The following is a 14,221-nucleotide window of genomic DNA, read 5'->3' on the forward strand; positions in this document are numbered from 1 at the left end:
CGAAACGAAACCCAACGACACGAAACCTACCTATATGAACCTATACTAATTGCACATGGTATTTAATCAACTTCGGATATTTTGCTTACTCACCCCCCTTTCCAACTTTAGTCAAGCCGAAAGCCTACATCAAAGCGGGGGGGGGGGGGGGGGATTTATATTATTATAATTAAAAGAGTTCGGTTATACAATCAGTTTCGTTTCGTTGCGGTAGATTTCGGTTCGGTAGATTTCGTTTCGTTTCGCATTTTACAGGTACCCCTATTTTTTATATCTATAGCTGTAACCAAGCTAAATATGTCGAATTATCTACATAGTAACACACGCTTCGAATTCCGTACCCCCTAAGGTCACTATTCCGCACCCCCAAATGTGGGGTTGAACACGGTGTTATTGATGCTTACGAAGTTATGTACGTCGAGATCATTGACAATTTTAAAGATAACGTTTAAGTAATACGCAATTTCCGAGTTGCCCAATAGTTCTTTCCCTTTGTTGAACTCTTACGCACAGTGAGACGCAAAATGTATTTTCGTGCACACGCGGTGGGTACAAATGTTTATCGTTGTCTTCATATATTGCTGAAAGGATGATTACCAGACATCATGCAACCACCCAAACTGCTGGGACACACTATTTTAGTAAGTTTATGAGTATTCATTAATGTACGTCATGTCAATCACAACAGGAGTTGTAATTTTTTTTAGCATAAACCAAGAATTAATATGTATACGGTGTGACCGTTGGACCGAGCGAACCATGTAATGGTCATCGGAGTGTCCCAAGTGGTAATCATAATTCCGTTAAGTATGGTAGGTTATGATTCATTTAAAAATATATATTTTAATGAAATTTTCCTTGCGCTAAAAACCCAGTAACATCTCAATATCAAAGGGGTTTATATGGGGACAACAGTTTTACAGGATCCACCTATTCATTGAAAGCGGGAAATAAAACGCAAGGCGACGTAAACTGTGCATTGTGACGTCACATTTAGCCTCGACTTTCTTCTCTTTGCCAAAGCAAACAATTATAAACAACAATAATACATTCCGTATGCAATGAAAAAGGCCGTTATAAAACTAAATAAAATTAACCAATAAATTCAAAATGGTAAAAATGTAACCGTAATTTTATCGTATATTCTTATTTAAAGAAACTCATGAACTCGTTCATCTATTTAGCCGTATTACGGTTTTATATGTAATTATTTGCTAAAACCTGTTACATTGATAATTATACTATTCACTTTAAACTAACTGAGTGTTTAAATTACGAATTGCACGTCAGAGTCTTCTATTATTGGCATTCAAAATAAAACACGAATAACTGTTGAAGCAGGTAATGAAAAAATAAATGGCGGCGCCCATATGGATCACGAAAATTTCAGTGAACGTATATAGAGATTGTCTCTTTTTCTTTTGCTGATTTTGACTTTTTTCTTTTACATACGCGTTACCTTTAGAGCCTTGCTTCGCGGACGGGCCTTCGGCCCGTCCGAGCTTCGCTCGGTATTAAGGTATGTGTGGAGTTTTTCAAACATGTTCTTGTGCTAGAATATTATTGTAGTGACATTTTGACAAAAATGAGCAATACACAATTTCCGAGGTACCTAATAGTTCTTTCCCTTTGTGGAACTCTTACGCACAGTGAGACACAAAACATACTACCGTCCACACGCGGTGGGTATAAATGCTTATCGCTGCCTTCATATATTGCCTAAAGGATGATTATCAGACATTGTGCAGCCACCCAAACTGCAGGGGCATACAATATTAGTAAGTTTAGTTGTATTTAATAATAAAACAACTCAAACAAAAATCAATAATCTGTGACACCATTTTTCTTTGATTAGAATATCACCCGTGCAGAAGAGGATATAAAACTAATTTCATATATAATCTAATGGCCTAATTCAATCAAATATTATTCTTAATATAGTCAGTTTAATGTATACCAACAGCTGATATAAACAAAATTTACACTTCCATTACTTTTATCCATATTTACATAGCTAGTCTATAGTATATGTATACACCTCGTACCCACCCAAGCGTTCAACAGAACACTAAACGCACCTTTATCACAGAAGAGCTGATATCTCGAAAGTTGCGTATTTTAAGAGTACAGTATATAATATGTTGGAATAGTAAAATACAGTCCAAACAATGTGTTAATGATATGTTATGATCGAAGTTAATTTTTTAAAAGGTTTTAACTGTTTTTGCAGAGCAAATCTTAGCTCTATATAATACTAGCGGAAAAAAGAAACTGTGCATTATAAAATTTAGTATAAGTTTTCTATATTTATTGTTTATATTTATAAAATCTAAACAATCGATAAAGGTGATGTTTTTGAACAATATCGGATAGTATCCGACTCAGATGTACCGACTTTTTCATGGTTCGTGAACACATGTTTATTGATGTGTTCGTACGCACGAGTTTTACTGGCCAATACTGTTTGGAGTAAGAAGTGTAAAAGGTTTATTTGAACACTATTCGATAAGGAAAGCACTTTAGTTTTGACAAAATTTACCCTTCTGTCACGCCACGATTCAGCGAAAACCAACGTAATCGTGCTGTTGGGATGCTTCAAGCTGGAATGGCACAAAATATCGTAACTTTGTTAATTCAAGTTCGAATACCATTGTCTTACAAGTGTGTTGAAATTGACGTTATTCGACGTAAACATTAACGTATTATGAAATGTTGTAACGAATACATTTGTTAACAGTATTACAAAAAATAAAATTTGTTCATTGTTATTTTTTATTATTTTTTCATATATTAAATAATGCAGTTTCTTTTTTTCCGCTGTTGTATATATAGGAAAAATCTTTGAAAATCTTCTCAAGAAACACTGGGCTAGGAAAGTGCGAATCTACACGAAAGCTTCCTGACCTAGTAGAGATTCAAGTTTGCTCAAATCGTGATCCCCGGTGGTAATGGGGGATCAAAATTTTACAAAAATCTTCTTCTCCAGAACCAGAAAAATTTACATTTACATGAAAGCTTCCTGACATAGTTCAGATTCAAGTTTGTTAAAATCATGTCCCCGGGGGTAGGATGGGGCCCTCAGCAGGGATCAGAGTTTTACATACAAATATATAGAGAAAATCTTCTTCTCAAGAACCATTTAGCAAAAGAATTTTACGTTTGCATAAAAGCTTTCTGACATAGTGCAGATTCAAGATTGTGAAAATCATAGCCCCTAGCGGTAGGTTGGGGCCACAATAGGGATCAAAGTTTTACATGCAAATATTTTGAGAAAATCTTTAAATATGGGCCAAGGTGACTCAGGTGAGCCATGTGGCCCAAGGACCTATTGTCTCACTAAAGTGACAAATCTGTAATATATGTCGGATGACAGAATCTTACGGGAGTTTTTACCCTCTTTCTAACTATTTCAATTTAGATTTAAATTATCCGGTATCAGTCTTTTGATCTCGCTCCTAAACAAACTATTCACAAAGTACATGAACTATATTACGCCACTATCTAGGTTTTCTTTTCTACCAGCTGCATCGATCGCTTTTCGGCGTAAAGTTCGATTAAATAATTATAATTAAACCCCTACCGTCTAACAGCAACTCCGTCAAGGTTTGATCTCTTGCTCCGTCAAGGTTTGATCTCTCGCACCGTCATGGTAAACTGGAAATAAAGAGGTCATTATGAAATTTCACAAATTTTTCAGTCCCTCCAAAAAATCTTGTTAATATGCTATGTAATGGGGGGGGGGGGGGGGGGGGTTGAATAATTTTATTTTCATACATTTAAAGAAGAAAATTGACCCCAACCTACAGGAGGCGTTTTGAGGTCGTCAATAATTTTTATTCTTGTCTTTCAGGTACAATACCATAAATAATTCCATGTTTCGCATTAAAACAAAACCCTGCATCACATATTACGGTGTACTTTATATTTTTCATTTGAACATTTGACAAAATATCATTAGAAGGTTAGTTATTCACAATTAGAGCGCAAGTACATAGACTAAACTTTTTTTTATTTGATATTGTGTCATCAGGTTAATAAATAAAGAAATGATATTATAAAATTGTTAACGGAAATCGAAATAGTGAACCCCCCCCCCCCCCCCATCACAATCATACCTAATGTTATTACCTCACGACACCCACCCATCCCCTTCCGGAAGCACCTGGGGGTTATGGTTGTATTGCAGAGATCCAGTTTGTCCCTTTCCCAACAAAGAAAATAAAAAATAGAAAAATTTAGATGAACCAAAAAGTAGGCGAGGTTGGCCACGTTGTTGCGTCGGATTGCACGACTTACTACGTGTAAGACATGTACAGGGTTACATTTTATCGAAGTTGATTGACGTGTAGTTTCTAAAATATTTGTGTTTCAATACAGAGAATAATAATTCCGACAACAAATATCACACACCACGGACTAAACGACAAAATAATGTTAATAATCTACATTAATATTATAATATATATATATATATATATATATATATATATATATATAGCATGTATATAGTTGAAGTATTCTACAGTATTCTTCGGACAATGCACTTCCTCTCCTTTGTGATTGGTAGAAAATGCATGATGTGAAAATTCTAATTTATTTCATTGGTTGAAGTTCTGTTAAAATGCAAGGGATAATTTGCTGTTGATCTAATTTACGTACGACTTAACTATTTTCAATCTTGAAAAAGAGAGAAAATTTTTGCAATGTAATGAAACTTTGATCTTACTTGATCTTTTGATCTTATTATAAAAAATAAAAAACGATTCAATAATTCAATAAATAACAGAAATTGTCTTTTTGCACACAAACCTTAAAATCCTTCTTGAGAAAATTTGGAAAACCATTTACAAAAAAATCTAATCAAAATTAGATCCTTTTATCCGCTCACACGCATCTTTCTGTTCCTCTTTTAACGATTGAATCTTGCAATCTTTTGAAACTTATAACGCGCACCAATATTCGATCACCATGTACTTGTTGTTTTCCCAAACTTTTCGTTTGCCGAATGCAAATATTTAGAGTTCTCTGATTGGATGAACATATCGATGTATATGCATGATTAAAAGGTCACTAGATTTGACCTCCGCAAGCGGTTTCGTTAAATCCTTAGCTTGTGTTGCCATGTACGTGAGCGGTACAAAGGATCTAATTTAAATTAGATTGTTTACAAAGTCTCGTTTAACCAGACGCTCGACTGTGTCCGTAAAAGGGAAACAGTCAAGTGTCTGGTTGAACTAGTCTGGTCCGGCCGCCCTCGCCATTCATTGATCACTCGTTTGATCATTAATCACTCAAAACTATCAGTGAGTAACGGGGGCGGGGAAAAAATTATGGTTGAACAAGACTATAACCTCTACCGGAGTCATCGTTCCTTATATCCACAATCCAATAGGAACTGGGTAGAAATTGAGCTATTTAGTGTATTTTGTTTCTTGCTGTGTGAAAGATAAATATTATTTTATTAAATGAGCATTTACTGTGAAAATGATCGCAAACATTTTTTTCTCGAACTCTCAATGGCAAATAAAACTTCAAATTACTCGCCCTTGATTACAGGTGGCGCACGATCCAAGGTGTTTCTAACCTCAAGTTTAAGAGAGCGTCGGGAGGACATGTTTAGATTAGAAAGTTGTTGAATATTTAGTAACGATGGCGGATTACGGTCCGTAGGACCTCACTGCGCTTAGAGACGAACTTAGAAAACGCATTGCAAGACTCTCCGGGCGGGAAGGAACACGTTGAGAGTTTCAGCTGTAACCGAATTTTCTCTGTCACATCGATTAAATAAAGACATTCCATTCGGCAAACCTCGGCCGATCCCGGTACCGGAATCGGCCGAGGTTTGCCGAATGAAAGACATTCAATACACATTGAACGTTTTTCATTATAAACTACTTCGTGGTGAAGTTTACATACTTAAACAGTAGTTTAGGTTGAATATACAATACATCATAATTCTTTATAAGTTGTTGAATTGCATATGTTTAAAACAATAAGATGCGCCCCCCCCCCCTCTCTCTCTCTCTTTCGAGGATTAAGAATATCAATTATAAATATATCCATATATATCTGAAATTCTATTATTAAGCTGTTAAAATGTGTGGTAATAGTGAATGTATATGTATAACTTCTCTTTATGAAATAAAATTCACGATAGAGAAGGCACATGTATACAGAGTACATGATATATCATACCACATTAAACAGTTTATTTGCGTGTTTTAACTTATATCACTTACGTGATGACGTCACGATAGGTAAACAGTTTGCGATTAACTTTTTTATTAGTCCATAGGGCAAGCGAGAGCATAATAATTGGCAGGTCAAATAAATTTTACTACCCCATATGCTAGCTGTACAATAATGATTCAAAATTTCGAGTTTCTACGTTTTAATTGAATATTACAATTTGGATTGCAAGTTTAAGACGGAAGTTCAAGCTTTCTTTCAACTTCTAAATTCACGTCTCCATCCATATACTATGATTTATATACTATGAGTTGGTTGTACTCTGCGTGAAAAGCACGACAGACTAGTTAAACACTGAATGGTTGTATCCAAATGACGTTTGTCCATGGTGTTGCAGGAAACTGATGTAGGCCTACATAATTTGACCCGTGTTTACTTTCATGTATAAGATTTATCATGTTTATATGTACCATGACAGTTCATGATATGAATGATTTAATACTAAAATACATCACTTAACAAATGTAGTACACTTTTCAATTTGAAGGTCAATTTGAATGTTCATACTTCAGATTGAAATCGAAGTTACAAGTGAATATTGAAAAACGTAATGCAATGATTTTTAAAAATAAAAACCACAATGAACAATAGGCCTATGTGTGGCTTTTATTATAAACACAACATTGTATATATGATAGTGAAATTTGTAATTTACTTCACTTGGATAAATTTATACCTTTATGAATTTGCATTTAATTTTGATAAAAGTAGATATGATTTAAATTTTATTTCTAAAAAATTCAGAAATATCTTAATCTCTTGAGATGCATTTTTCTTCTGGTTTGCGTCAACAGTTAAAATAGGCTAGGACTGGTATTCGTTTCTTTGACGTGGGTCAGTTGATAAACATGACATAACAACATAACTATGATAATGCAAACTTTGATAAGTTATGAAAGTTTGACAATTTCATCTCATATTTTTATTAATTTCATACGTATGTCATTGACTATTGAAGAATCCAGACTCGTTTTCCCTGAAATTCAAACAATATTTTACAACTCTTTTTGAATTATAACAAAATTAACAATGAAAGTAAAGTGTTGAAATTACACTGTAATTTACAATCCAGTCCTCAAAAACGAAAACAAGACCTAAGAATATTCACGCCTTACAGTTACAGTCTGATTATAGCCACCCCTCCATTACAGTCGTGTCGTCGTACCGAGTGACGGCGGAAGGGGGGGGGGGGTGTTGCTATTAGCAATCGCGTTCATTCATATTTTGACGACCTTGGTTAACTCTAAAATTAATTTTTAAATGACATCTGAAATGTAATTTTGTACCATACTTGGTTTATATATTGAGTACTCAAATTTCCCCTGTTCGATTATAGATCTAGTCTAGAAAGAGGGGGGAGAGAGAGAGAGAGAGAGAGAGAGAGAGAGAGAGAGAGAGAGAGACATATAATTATAAGATCATTGATCAGGGCCGTAAATTAGTAAATTAACCTTCAATTTGGAGGAGGCAGAAAATTAGGCCGGGGTCTGGGGGCCGCCCAGGCCCCCAGACGCTGAGCACATTTTGTGCACACTGAACACGTTTCGTGCAAAATCCTTGATTCTAGGGCCTTCTAAGATGTTACTTGACTAACTCATTCTAAAAGAAAGATTTGGAATGCTTTTTAAGGGAGGTATCATGTTCTTAGTTATTGGAAACAACATAAATTCTAATGAACTTTAAATTTTAATTTTTTTTTGGCTCAAAAGTTGGAGGAGGCAGCTGCCTCCTCCGCCTCCATGTAATTTACGGCCCTGTTGATGACTGTATCACTAAGGATAAATAAAATTTCAGCGTAAAACATCCATGCAGAATATTACGATCTACAGAGCAAATGTTTAATCCCCCGTACATACTATCTGCAACAAAGTCGTCATCTGATATCTGTGAAGTCGGACTGAACTGAAGACTGAAGTTTATAGCGCACGACGCTGAGTGGAACATAAAACGATCGTTGTCACTGTCACATTTGATAACAATGAACCAATTGATTTTTTTAAAAGCTTCATATTTCGGGAATTCTACCCCTGCTCCCTGTTTGCACAACAAAAACCTTACACTCTCTTATAAATCTTATGTACACCGGAAGTCAACAAGGCCGTAAACGAGTCTTGCGCCACCTATGTTTGAAATAGGGGAAACAACTGACATATATTTGCAATTGCATAGAAATATATATTAACTAGCAATCTCTACCCAGAGTTGTCGTTCCTTACTCTCACATACACTATATATAATATAGCTAGATGAAATCTGGCGTAAGCGCGAGAAATCAGTCAAATAATATTGTACAGAGGAAGGACATTGTAATGCGAGTTTGAATTATTGCGCACATATCATATACAGAATATAAAACTTAGTTATTAGAAAGTCACTTGGAGCTCAAAATAAATTAAATATGCTCCATATGCAGCATAAATGATCTCTCTCCGTAGCATCTTCACAAGTCAAGGGTAATTGATTGGTTACCTCGCACTAAGGGTTAGTGCGAGGTAACGAATCAATTACCCTTGACTTGTGAAGATGTCTTCGTACTGACCGATAGCGCGTAAAAACAGGGCTACGCAAAAGGAGTGTCTATAAATCTTTGAAACTACGGACGTAATATATATGTTTTATATATCATATTTTTGGAAATTTTCTATATTTTTTAACTATGTAAAAATCAATTGAGTAAATAAAGCCATAAAATTAAAAAAAAAAAAGCATTTAAAATGAAAGATGACTTCGTCTAAATATGACGCAACGCTTTGTCGCAAGGCCATTTCCCCCTCGCTATGATTTTTTTTATTTTCCCTATGAATGCAATGTTTTTTATATTTTTGAAAAGCATATATTCCCTGCTTTCGGTACATATAAAAATTATTTTTAATGCCTGGCAAAGTTATAAGAAAATAGCAATTTTTTGCACATGTACGTTTTTTTACGATTTTATTTCTCAATGTTTAAACAGATCGGCGTTTTATCTATATTTATATATGGAAATAGGGAAAAGTAAATACACCTGTAAAAGTAGAGGAAATTTTCTTTTTGATGGACCCTTATTCATATTATAATTCTCGGTAGTTTTTATATTACGATAAAATGAAATTGGGACATGCTGCGCTGTTTTCTTTAAAATTAGCGACAAATCGACGTCGTTAACAGCAATCGACACGCGTCGCACAATAAAGTGGTGAAAACTATTTGTATTGTCCTCTATTAGTAAATTCAGTACCGTTTGATACACTAAAACAACATACATACATGTATGAAATAATCAGCCAGGTATCTCTGCTTTTTAAAAAAAGCATAAAACCAATATTGGTGTATAAACAGTTACACAACCTACATGTAACTTCGTAAAACACCTATTGAGAATGTTACATCGGCAGAATGAATTTTAAAAAAGATAAATAAAGTACTTCAAATTCAGATATAAACGTTATATTTGTTCGGAATAGTAATAATTTTTTTCTCTGCCAAAGAAAGAAAACAAAAAAGAAGTTCACCTATATATAGCCTGTATACTTTTATTTTTCCGTGATCCGGATCGCGGGCCTCGCGGGGTTTTCTGAAAGTGTGCACGGAGAACACACGTGTTTCCGTTTCAACGAAAACAACAAAGCTTCACCGTGATTGTCACAGCAAACGCTTGTATTTTACATCTTTAAAACGACCTGATGTCAGAAGAAGATGCCCTGGATCTCCTGTTGCAGAATGACCCAAACGATCATGCATTCAGTATAAATACGTACATGTAAGTTGATGTAGTCACATAGGCCGACTAAAAAGAAAAAAAATGCGGTTTTGTCATGTCATGAAAAATTCACGATTAGTTAACCACGATTTGATGCTATAATTTGTTGTTTCATGAAAGAAAATATTTATATTTTATGATATTTAAACCAAGTGAATAACACCCTGTCTGGATCCGGCATTAATCAGTTTGATTACCCCCCCCCCCCTTTCCCAGAATTATCTCCTTACCTGACGCGCGAGTGTAAGAAGGGGGTGGATTTAGTGTATAATGGGATGGGGTGGTTTTAATCAGACTGGGCATTCATGACCGCTGGTGAGAAGGCTATTTTCCAAGTTTTTTCCATGTTTATAAAAAAAAATTACATGTATCTTTCTATGAAAAGAAAACACAATCTGTTAGGAAAACACACTTTGCATTATTGTAATAATATAATTTATTATCATAATTTGAATTATTTTCTTTATTCTGTAACAGAAATAAAAACAAAATGTGTGTTTGGGCCAAAAGGGGGGGGGGGGGGGGTGTAACATCAATCAAAGTCTGTTTATGACAGGCTAATGAAAAATCATATTGATTTCTCTTTTATCCAAATGCATGTATTTTATATACACTTAGTAGCTTATGACCATAAATTACATGTGATCCATACATGTTGGTACTTGTATGCTATGAGCTAATGGGCACGTGTCCCCTTATTGCCGGCCTCCTCAGTGGCCGAGTGGTTAGAGCATCGCGCTCAAAATCACACGGCCTCTCACCTCTCTAGGCGCGGGTTCGAATCCCGTTCGCACCGGTAAGTGAGAAAGTTTTCCCAGTTTACTTACGAAAGGTCGGTGGTCTCTCCCCAGGTATCTGGGTTCTCTCTTCCACCAATAAAAAAACTGGGTGCCACCAGATAACTGAATTCAATTCTACTTTTATATCTGGGGTCATTCACTTTCCCTCAGAGTTTCAGTATTTTCGCTGGACCCTGTAGGTTTTAACCTGAATTTCTTCAGTATTTGCCCTCATGTATATGCTAGGCATAATGCAGACACCTACATGATACATATTTATTTTTTTCATTACCCACTCTGCTACTCTCGCAATGTATAATAAAATATTCGATTCATTTCTAACACATGTATGCAATCCCTTACCTTATCTTTAAATAAATTTGAGTAAATAAATTTAAGTGCGAAACTGTTCCATGCTACCGTGAAACTTTTATTTTGCTTTTTAAACATAAACCAACAATTTTTAATTGTAATTTATTTTCTTCTTTAAAAAGGGTATTGATATCCCAATATTTAGTGGGAAGTTCCCAGGTATCATCCGCTAGCGACAGTCTACTGCCAAATCCAGACATGCATTGGAAGGATGCTGATGTGGAGGACACAGGGACACCTGATCCAAGAACTGTGGCATTTCATTCGGGGTGACAACCTGGCTTTCAGTTGGTATGACTCTTTGAGGTTGAATATAGGGTTAAATCAGTATAAATTTGGTTAACATTCAAATAAATCCAGATAATACATTCACAAATGGAATCATGGCATTATGGTACACCGATATGTGTGTACCATTTTACTGTTTTTTGTTGTTGTTTTTGCTGCATAACTAGGGATCGCATACATACAAAAAAATTATAAGGTAGGACACGTTTTAAGGTATGGTGGCCAATACTGATTTTATTTGCAATTTCCTTTCAGATATGGGACCCTATTACGGTATTCGGAGAACTGCAGATTTTATGAAGCTGTCTTTGACCGAAGATTTGGTTTTCTCCATTTGTGTTGCCACCAACCATTATGCTGAGATGGTCATATCTAGGAGGAAGGGTTGCCATATACTTCCCAAGGAAGTTTGCAGCCTCTCACTGAAGAGGAACTGTACAGGTATTACTAGTTTTAAAAACCGATATTGTGTCAGTGATTTCCAGTTTAAAAAGAATAATAAAATGCATAGTAAAAAGATTACCTTTACCAAAATTAATCTGGCTGTGAATCTAACTCATTTATTAAATGTGTACAACAATTACCTCTGATAAAATTTCATAAGTAATTAAATGCATACTTTTCAGAGGGCCTTGATTATCGGAAACATTTACAGAGCCAATTGAGTTACTTTTCCCCCCAGATTTTTGTGCATTATCTTATATATGCTTGCTGTGAAGTTCCAGTCGATAGACAGATATTGGTCAACGCATGCCCCTGTCGGAACAACTCATTATCAAGAATTATGTCTAGAAATAGGTTTCAAGAGGTTGAAAATAAGAACATTTTTGTTAAATATGATGCAAGTACATTTAAATCTAGTGATTGAAAGTAAGTACTTGAACATTCGTATATGTTGAACTTGGAGAGGAAAAATGGTTAGTACTTTTTGATAACATTTGATAAGGTGTTATTGCTGAGCAACCAAATATAATTGAATAAAAAAATGAATTATTTTAGATTAACAATAATTGAAAGATCTTTGTTTTAATGTTGCAATACTTATTCTATTTAATGGAACATAATGGCAAAACGTCATATTATTAGAAAATGATGGACAAGTAATTATATAAAGTACGAAGTTTCCATTTGATGTCCTTTGACCTTAATTCTCTTCATCATATTTTTTGTTAAAAACCTTTTAAAATGATTAAGATCTATTTAAAGATTATATTTTTAAAATAATGTGACATTTACTAATCATCATGGAATGTAATTACGTTTAAATTGTGTCGAATGGATGCAGAAAGGCAAATTACGGTCAAAATTGTACTATGAGTGTTGTTACTTAGCAACCAAATTATTTGTTTGTCAATAAAATTTATTAGTTTGATTGTGTTGTTGTTGTAGTATTTTAAAAGGCACATTAGCTCATACATTTAGATTTTCCTATTTTTGACTCTAATCTAGTGAGAGGGGTCGTAATATATATATTTCAGAGAGAAAATATTGCAAAAATGTGCACTTATATGACCTTTGACTCCGTAGACCTCTTTGAGGTCATGGGATACATTGACAACTTTTATAAGAAATTGTTCCCTGTCCAATTCCTAACAAAATTATATGTTGTATGCCTACCCCAAATCGTGATCCATGCAGATTTAAATCGATTTAAAAATACTGTCATTTGATCTTTAAAAACCTCTAAAATGTGCCGGTAGAGAAAGGGTTAATTGATTTTAAGATATTTACTAATCAAGTAAGATTCTATTATATAGCTTACGAACTTCACCTCACATATGAAACAATACTAAGAATCTATTTTAACTCGGATCTCCACGGGGCAAACAAATGGCGTAATAGACCAAAATATATAAAATTAATTAGCTGGGGCAACTTAATACAAACAACCGTTTACTAATGACTAGGTTTGCAAATGAGCAAATAAACATGTAAATTACACAAATTGATCTCAGGCAATATGCATATAAAAACACTAATATGAAAAAGGTGGCATCAGTACTGTTTGTGAATAATTGCTTCGTGTTTATTAACGTATGCACATTTACCTCTTTCCTTTATTTGCTTTTTTACGTGTGAATAAAGTCACGCATGATTGGAATGTACATGTATATTGTTAATACAAGCACAAGTGATGAGCAATGGTTCAAAAATGAACCGGCCAGACTTTCCGGATTATCTATCGGTACGTTTGTATAAAAGCAACGAAGATTGGTTTTTATTGAAAAGTCATGCCACGAAATCCAAACTTCACGTCCAAGGAGCTACAGAGATTATCATAGCTTTTGTGACAATCTTAAGCATGTCCCAAGAAAACTAGAGCCCAGGGCCTACGGTAAATCTTACTCCCATGATAACCTTACAGTTACACACTAAACTGTATGGTTTATTGTCCTATGAAAATGAGGAACATACAGTACTTCGATATTATGAATTTAACAATATTTTCTATGTTAAATATAATGGAATCATAATATTCAACAATGTCATATTTACCTAGACTGCTCTGGGTTTGATAATAAACTTCCAAGAACCAAAATCAAAAGTAAAACTGAAAGTAGTTAATAAGCAGTTTATACACCTGCTATTTAATCATATTTTCATATCATATCAGAAAGAGAGGGTATGTGTGCGTGTATGTTATACATATACATATGAACTTCCACTGTCAACCCTGTCCAATATGGAACCAACCTCATCGCAACGCGCTGTATGGTACGACCACCATCTAGACAAGTTATACTCGTAAAAATGACAAGGGATATCACACACTACACGACCACTGTGAAATGAA

General features: G+C 34.7%; 1 protein-coding gene across 2 annotated transcripts in view; it reads right to left on the reverse strand.

The window, feature by feature from the left end:
• The window catches only part of LOC125656632 (serine/threonine-protein kinase TBK1-like), a 95,082-nt gene extending 81,125 nt beyond the window's left edge, over nt 1–13,957 (reverse strand). Inside the window, exons 1-2 of one of the 2 annotated variants that reach the window (XM_056143645.1) lie at nt 13,924–13,957; nt 3,581–3,654 (exon numbers count right to left, since the gene is read on the reverse strand). The gene's annotated coding sequence lies outside the window, so the exon portion shown is untranslated. The remainder of the gene's footprint in view (nt 1–3,580; nt 3,655–13,923) is intronic. The other variant, XM_056143649.1, reaches the window with a different exon arrangement.
• Between the last annotated feature and the right edge of the window lie 264 nt (nt 13,958–14,221).

The sequence above is a fragment of the Ostrea edulis genome, chromosome 7 (assembly GCF_947568905.1).
Source record: "Ostrea edulis chromosome 7, xbOstEdul1.1, whole genome shotgun sequence".
In the NCBI taxonomy this organism is placed as follows: domain Eukaryota; kingdom Metazoa; phylum Mollusca; class Bivalvia; order Ostreida; family Ostreidae; genus Ostrea; species Ostrea edulis.